Consider the following 8,475-nt stretch of genomic DNA (forward strand, 5'->3'; position numbering starts at 1 on the left):
TTCTTCTTCTTCTTCTTCTTCTTCTTCTTCTTCTTCTTCTTCTTCTTCTTTTTTAAGATTTTATTTGTCAGAGAGAGAGCACGAGAACGGGAGAAAGCAGGGGGAGGGGCAGAGGGAGAAGCAGACTCCCTGCTGAGCGGGGAGCCTGATGCAGGACTCATCCCAGGACCCCGGGATCATGACCTGAGCCAAAGAAAGTCAGACGCTTCACCGACTGAGCCACCCAGGCGTCCCTGTATACGTTTATTCTTGACAGAACATGGGGTATATACATATTAAGAACTTGGTGAGATTATGTTAGGCTATTAAAGGTTTATGTTTTCATGTGTTACTCTTTTGCATAAAGGTTACACCTAAATGCAAAAACTATTCTAAGTAGCTGACCATTTTGCTTTACGAGATAGTTCTTAAAGACAGTTTTTTAGAAATAATATATTGAGTTCACTATCTTCTTTTGAAGGGAAAATATAACCTAGAGTTTGTACGTACATCCACATTGCTTTATTAAAGGCGAATATGTTATGTTTTAATATTCTGATTAATCTTCAGAAGTAATGTGGTGATTCATATTACCCAGAGGTGTGTGTAAAAAACTTCTGGTTTGTCAGCAGAGATGGAGTAGGACATTTTTATGTGAAGTAGTAATAAATTGCATAATTTATAGCTAAATCTATATTCCAGGACTAGTGCTTAGGGTGTAACTATGCTTTATCACAAGATTAACTATATTTGAAACGGTTCTAAAAACAACAGTTGTGTTATTGAGCATCGATACTTCAGAAGAGCTCTTTTTCTGGTGACTAATGTATAATGATACAGGCAGGCAGTTGCCAATGATGTGTTTTTACTATTTATAGGCATCTCTGTCTTTTTTTTTTTTCTTCTTTTTGATTTGAAACTCAGTGGTGGTTGTAACTTTTTTTTTAACCTTTATTTTCTTTAAGAACTGGTTAAGATGTGTTTGTGTGGGTGTGAGCCTGTCAGTCTGAGGTAAACCCTTGTCCAGCACTGTTGAACATCTTAAGTTGAAACTGCATCTAGACTAGCTTGAGTTTGCTCTCCTTCTGCCAGTGAAAACTAATTTTAATTTCTGCGATTTATAGACTTAATGGAATGTAACTGTTGTAACTAGGCTTTTCTAGACTGTAAAATTTGGATCGTGGTTCATAGCGTGGTAGCAGAAGTGTCTCTTTCATGTTCTTGAAAAAATGAGTCACAGAAGATCAGGGTATGTACCAAATTGGTGGGAAGCTTCTGAAAAGAAGGCTTAGGGTTATGCCATTAAGGATTTATTTGAGTAGTTGTACTGTGGAAGGCATTATTCCTAGGTGTTGCTTATTCTGGTGCCATAGGTTCATTTGTTTATAAGCAGTTTTACCGGACTTGAACTTGGGTATTAATGTCAGAAAATGCTAATAAATAATAATAGCAATTATTTTGATGTAAATCTGTTTTCCTTTATTATAAAATGAAATGGTTACGGGTACTGCAAATAGAACATAAAACTAAACTGATCTCTTAATTGAAAATTATTTTCAGGTTAGGTAAATTCTGTTCATTTTTGTTCAGAAGTTTGCTGTTTCTGTTATTTTCTTGGCTGATTGTAATTAGGATGTACTCATTCACCTTGAAGATGCCTAGGAGAGAGATGACAATTTGTTTGACCTACATTTACACTTGTGAGTTAGATCCTAAATACTTTGCCAACTCTCACAGACCTTTTCGCCATTTTTGGGTGCGTCCCAGTCTGTTAGCTGACACTGACAGGCTGGCAGGGCCTGTAGATCCACGGTGGGCTTCTAGTTAGTGTCCCCATATGTACGAGCTGATGGCAGATGTGGGCATATTGTCAAAGTTGGACCATCTTTATGCATGAGTTATGAATGAGCAGAAGCTTTTCTTAACATCTCCAATCATATATCAGGACCAAATAAAGCAGGCAGAGAGCTGGTGAGGGGGATTTTGTTTGCCTATCTCAGGTCATCTGGTTGAGGTTTGTTTGGTTCTAGTAACAATAACAATGTAAAACTTCACTCACCATTTTGGTATATGTGATTGACCAAAATTGTGTTATAATTTAATTTAGAAAGTGAATGTATTTTATAAGGTGAAAGTAAGCACATGTAGTAGTAGTTCATATGTAAACTGGGGAAGTATTTTCCTGGTGTAAGTTGATTGCAGAAGATAGGGATAATTTGAAGTTTCATACTTGCAAGTTTACAAGTATGTGTCATGAATGAACTTATTTAGAGGAACTGAAATTGAATAGCTTACTATGACTGGAAAGTAGCCAGAATTTCTGTATTTTTACTCAAAAAAATTTTGGTGTTGAAGGAAATTAAATTGTGTGGCTTACAGAAAATGATGTGAACTTTTGCTGCACTTGTTTGTATTGTCATGTTTTTAGGTTGATTACACATAGCATGCTTTGCTCTCTCTGTGTGTGTGTGTGTGTGTGTGTGTGTGTGAGTGAAGTGTAGTTGCCATACAGTATTATTAGTTTCAGGTGTACAACAGAGTAATGCAACATTAGTATGCATTTATATACATTAGGAAGTGGTCTCCACAATAAAGCTAGCTACCATCTGTCACCATCCCAAGTTGTTGGATGTATTAACTAAATTGTCCGTGTTGTACATTAGATCTCCAGGTCTCATTTTGTGACTGGAAGTTTGTAGCCTTTACTCCCTTCCTTCCCCATTTTGCCGCCCATCTTCCTACCACCTCTCCCCTCTGACAACTACCAGATTATTTTATGTGTCTATGAGTCTGTTTCTAGTTTTGATGTTGTTATTGGTGGTTTTTGTTATACTTTTTAGACTTCACATAAGTGAAATCATATGGTATTTGCTTTTCTCTGACTTCACTTAGCATAATACTCTCTAGGTCCATCCATGTTGTTGTAAACATCATGATTTCACTTTTTTTTAAATGGCTGAGTAATACTCCATTGTGTATGTATGCCACATCTTTGTTCATTCACATATTGATGACCACTTAAGTTGCTTCCATATCTTGGCTATTGTAAATAGTCCTACAATGAACAGAGTGGTGCCTACACCTTTATAAATGTTTTCATTTTCTTTGGGTAAACACCCAGAAGTGCAATTGCTGGATCATAGGGTAGTTCTATTTTTAATTTCTTGAGGAACCTCCGTACTGTTTTTCATAGTAGCTGTACCATTGCATTCCCACCAATAGTGCATGAGGGTTCCCTTTTCAGTGCATCCTCGCCAACACTTGTTATTTCTTGTCTTTTGACAGAAGCTACTCTAACGGTGTGAGGTGTTACCTTCTTGTGGTTTTGATTTGTATTTCCCTGATGAGTGGTAATTTGAGCATCTTTTCATGTGCTTATTGGCCATCTGATGTCTTTGGAAAAATGTCAATTCACAACCTCTGCCCGTTTTTAATTTTTTTTTCTGTTGCATTGTATGAATTCTTTGTTTGGATATATGTGATATGTGGTTTACAAGTATTTTCTCTCATTCCATACATTACCTTTTCATATTTTTCATGGTTTCCTTTGCTCTGTAGAAGCTTTTTAATTTGGTGTAGTTTTATTCATTTATTTTTTGCTTTTGTTGCCCTTGCCTGAGGAGACAGATCCAAAAAGATACTGCTCAGACTGATGTCCAAGACCTTACTGCCTGAGTTTTCTTCTAGGAGTTTTTAGTCTCCCGTTTACATATAAGTCTTTATTAATCCATTTGAGTTTATTTTTGTATATGGTGTAAGAAAGTGGTTCAGCTTCATTTTTTCTACATAGTTGTCCAGTTTTCCCAACACCAGTTATTGAAGGAGATGGTCTTTTCTGCATTGTATATTCTTTCTTCCTTTGTTGAAGATTAATTGACCATATAAATGTGTATTTGTTTCTGGATTCTCCGTTTTGTTCCATTGATCGGTGCGTCTGTTTCTGTGGCAGTACCATACTGTTTTGTTTACTGAAGCTTTTTGTAAGTATAGTTTGAAATCAGGGAGCATCATACCTCCAGTTTTGTTCTTTTCAAGATTGCTCTATTTGGGGTCCTTTGTGGTTCCATACAAATTTAAGAATTATTTGTTCTAGTTCTGTGAAAAATGCCATTGGTGTTTTGATAAGGATTGCATTGACTCTACAGATTGCTTTGGGTAGTATGGATGTTTTAACAATATTCTTCTCATGGGTTGGGAGAATATTCTTCCAATCGATGAGCATGGTATATCTTTTCATTTGTTTGTGAGGTCTTCCATTTCTTTCATCAGTGTCTATAGTTTTCAGTGTAGAGGACTTTCACCTTCTTGGTTAAATTTATACCTAGGTGTAGTATTCTTTTTGATGCAGTTGTGCATGGGATTGCTTTCTTAATCTCTCTCTCTGAAGTTCATTATTAGTGCATAGAAATACAACAGATTTCTGTGTATTAATTTTGTATCCTGCAAATTTACTGATTTTTTTTTTTTTATTCCAGTAGGGTTCCAATAGTATGTTGAATAAAAATGGGGAGAGTGAGGGGCTCCTGGGCGGCTCAGTTGGTGAAGCGTCTGCCTTCTGCTCAGGTCATGTTCTCAGGGTCCTAAGATCGAGTCCCACATCGGGCTCCCTGCTCGGCTGGGGAGTCTGCTTCTCCCTCCCCCTCTGACGCTCTGCCTGCTGTGCTCACCCTCTCTCTCTCTCCCCCTTTATTTCTCAAATAAATAAAATCTTTTTTTAAAAAGTGGTGAGAGAGTATCCTTGTCTTATTCCTGATTTTAGAGGAGAAAGTTCTAGCTTTTCACAGTTAAGTATGGTATTAGTTGAGGGTTTGTCATATGTGGCCTTTATTATTTTGAGGTATGATCCCTTTATACCCACCCTGTTAAGAGTTGCTTTTTCAGTGTTGTCACTGCATTATATAGTTGGGGTGAGCCATATGGAAAGTATGTGAGTAATAATCATACCAGGACAAGAGGAATACACTGGCATTGTCTCCATAACTCCGGTGCAAACAAGACAAACTTGCTAAATGGTTGGTTTGTTTCTGAAGCCTCAAACTTCCTTCCGTTTACTCTTGCTCTGAGTGCCCAGGTGACCTAGGCAGAATGGACAAGACCATTTTAAGACTGTCTTCCATTTGGGTAGCACAGAAGCATACTGCAAGAGGACATAGCACTGTTGAGTCTAGCTCTGCGCCCATCCGTAGTAAAAACAGTGTGACAGGTTGTTTCAAATGAAGAAGTCTTGCCTTGTTTTCTGAAACTCTGTCTGAGAGTTTCACTGTTCTTTTGTAGGAGAAGAGAGTTTGACTCCTAAAATTAAGACCCGTGAAAAAATGCTCATTCGTTAGTCTTGTTTGGGTATTTATTGGTTAAGAGCAGTTCAGTGAGCTTGTAATATTCAGAATTATAGTTTTTCGTTCTCTGTTGCTTGATTTCATATATGTTTTGCTAAAGGAAAATTAGACTTTTGCCTGTTGCAAATTTAAATTGTTGTTCCTTGCAAGAATGTACTTTCTCTTTACCCTAGTTTGCTAAGAGTGGTACTTTCCATGGTGACCTACTTATTATTCTTTGTATTTACTGATCTTTACAAGAGAACCAGCAAAATTTCTATCTTATAATTTCTTTTTGTGCCACTATTATCAGTCACAGTGTTTTGGTGCTGAGACTTAAGATTGTCAGTTTTTTCCGTTGCTTAGAACCGAGTTCCATATGTTTAGGTGCGAAAATGAAGTAGGAGCAAAAATACACACACAGTGTTGGGGCGTCTGGGTGGCTCAGTCAAAGCGTTCGACTCTTGATTTCGGCTCAGATCATGATCTCAAGGTCATGGGATCCAGCCCTGCATTGGGCTCCGCACTGGGCATGGAGTCTGCTTGTCCCTGTCCTTCTGCCCCTCCCCCCACTCTCTCTTAAATAAAGTCTTTTAAAAAAAATACACACACTGTTGGACCCCAAATTATTTATTTATTTATTTATTTATTTATTTATTTATTTATTTATTTATTTATAAAGATTTTATTTATTTATTCATGAGAGACAGAGAGAGAGAGAGAGGCAGAGGCAGAGGGAGAAGAGCCTGATACAGGACACGATTGGGATCATGACCTGAGCCGAAGGCAGACGCTTAACCGGCTGAGCCACCCAGGTGTCCATGGACACAAATATTTAAAAACCATTGTATTCTTAAAATGGATAAGTTCTATGTATATATTTAGTATAAACCTGTGCATTGGGAAGATGTCTTTCAAATATGTTATTTTTTGGTGGATATTGGTATTATTATCTGAGTAAATTTCTGAGTGCACCAGACCTCTAGACCAGTGCTTATAAAATATACCATGATTTTACATAAGTTTACAATATACCATGATTTTACAGGAGCTCTCTAATGGGTTTCTAAGTTACATTACATTTCACGTTAATGAATTTTTGTGTTGGCAAAAACTTGGGGTGGCGTTGGGGTGATTAATTTTAGGAGACATTGGTAATAAAAGAATCTGTTATGTGAAGGTTTTTGGTTTGAGCCTAAGTATTTTAATTTCTGCTACTAATTCTTCTTTGCAAGATCCTTTTAAATATTTTTTATGTTCTGTTACATTAGAGTTCGTCTGTCTTGTTCTTTGAATGGATTTTTTACCCATGGGTTTTTGCCATCATGCATTGACCATATAGAAAATACTGGTTCACTGAGTTATGTGGATATTCCAAATGTTGGAAACATTTCTTTAAACAATATCGAAATACTACATTTGTTAATGTTACCGCTGATCAGAAAAATCTTAAGTTTTCAAAACCTGGAACTTGCTATCCAAGCTCCAGTTTTAGTACTTGCCTCACTGCCCAGACAGCACTCGAGGCGGGGTAGGCTGCCTCCTTCCTGTTTGAGGAAACGCCTGCCGGATACTGACGCCTGAATAAATGTAGCTCCTCAGTCCTTCCCTCAGGTGGAAATGCTCCTCCTTGAAAAATGGGCTCAGCCTGTTCACAGCATCAGCAGTTCACAAGTGCCTTTTCTTGAGAGCCATCGAACTGGTATGCAGCCCGTGTAGAAGTTTTTCCCATTGTGGTACATAGATTATTGAACAGACACGTGCTCAAGAGTCAGACTTTAATAAAATTAGTATTTTTTTCTGTTTTGTCAAAGATACTCTTGAGTGAAACTGCACCCCCATTTTTAAGTGTGGATTCGTAGCAGTGAAAAATTCATTGATTCTGAGTACAGTTTGTTGCTGCTGCCTTGGTTTGTGCTCAAGGGCCATCGGTTTGAACGTTAGTGTGAATGCCAACACAGTAAGAGGCTCGCACTGTGTAAGGACCGGTGTGGAAAAGTTCTCACTTCACGGTTGTCTTTGGAAGCTCTGAGGGGAGCCCCCGGGATTTGTGGACGGTAGTTTGGGAACTACTGCCTTAGGATACTTAAGGGGGGGTTTTAAGAATTACGGTTTGTGGGGCGCCTGGGTGGCTCAGTCGTTAAGCGTCTGCCTTCGGCTCAGGTCATGACCCCAGGGTCCTGGGATCGAGCCCCGCATCGGGCTCCCTGCTCGGCGGGAAGCCTGCTTCTCCCTCTCCCACTCCCCCTGCTTGTGTCCCTCTCTCGCTGTGTCTCTCTCTGTCAAAATAAATAAATAAAATCTTTAAAAAAAAAAAAAAAGAATTACGGTTTGTACTTGAATTTTGGTTTCTATTTGAATATTCATTGTATTTTCCAACTTTGGTTATAAAATTAACATGCATATCATTTAAAATGTGAATGTAGGGCTCGGTATGATAGAAGGGTAGATTTCAGCATGTATTAATTTTTCACGTATTATTATATATTTGATTATTTTCTATATAAGCACCTATTTTCATTTTTACTTATCAGTAATAAGATGCAAGCATTTACTCTTTTGTTATTGAAGAATACTGTCCCACAACCTCACTAAAGTGGTGACCTGTGAATTTTACTACTCGGACTCACCCAGGGTGAGAGTTCAGCCACTGCTCCTCGGGGGGCAGTTCCTAGTCTGGCGAACAGTGCTGTCTGTATTCCAAGTTTTCTGGTGGGGGGATGTGTTTGGTGTGGGCTCCATCTTCTGGCACCGTCTGTCCTTTGCTATTCTCCTTCCAACGTGGACACTTGCAATCAGGCCAGTTGCTGATGATGGGAGGAGGTCGTCACTGCTGTTTGCAGTTGCATTTTCCATCAGTTTTAGTGTATTTCATGAGATAACACACAAGTACAGACAGATAATACTTATTTTCTAAAGCCTGCCTTACACAATATGGAATTTTAGTACTTCAAAGTAATATGTAAATATAGTACTTCTAAAAGTGCATGTGGTAAAAACAAAATATTAGAATACTGAATTTTACGTTGAATTTACTCACCCAGTGGCAACTTGTTTTGCAACAAATATGTTGTGTTGCTTATTTATGGTGAGGTGTACATTCATTTTGATCTTTTTGGTGACCATTTCCTCTTTATAGATAGCATCACTAAATTATTTTGATGATACACTATTTTTAACC

Source organism: Mirounga leonina, unplaced genomic scaffold, assembly GCF_011800145.1.
Source record: "Mirounga leonina isolate KUSES-001 unplaced genomic scaffold, KU_Mleo_1.0 Mir_55, whole genome shotgun sequence".
NCBI lineage: Eukaryota > Metazoa > Chordata > Mammalia > Carnivora > Phocidae > Mirounga > Mirounga leonina.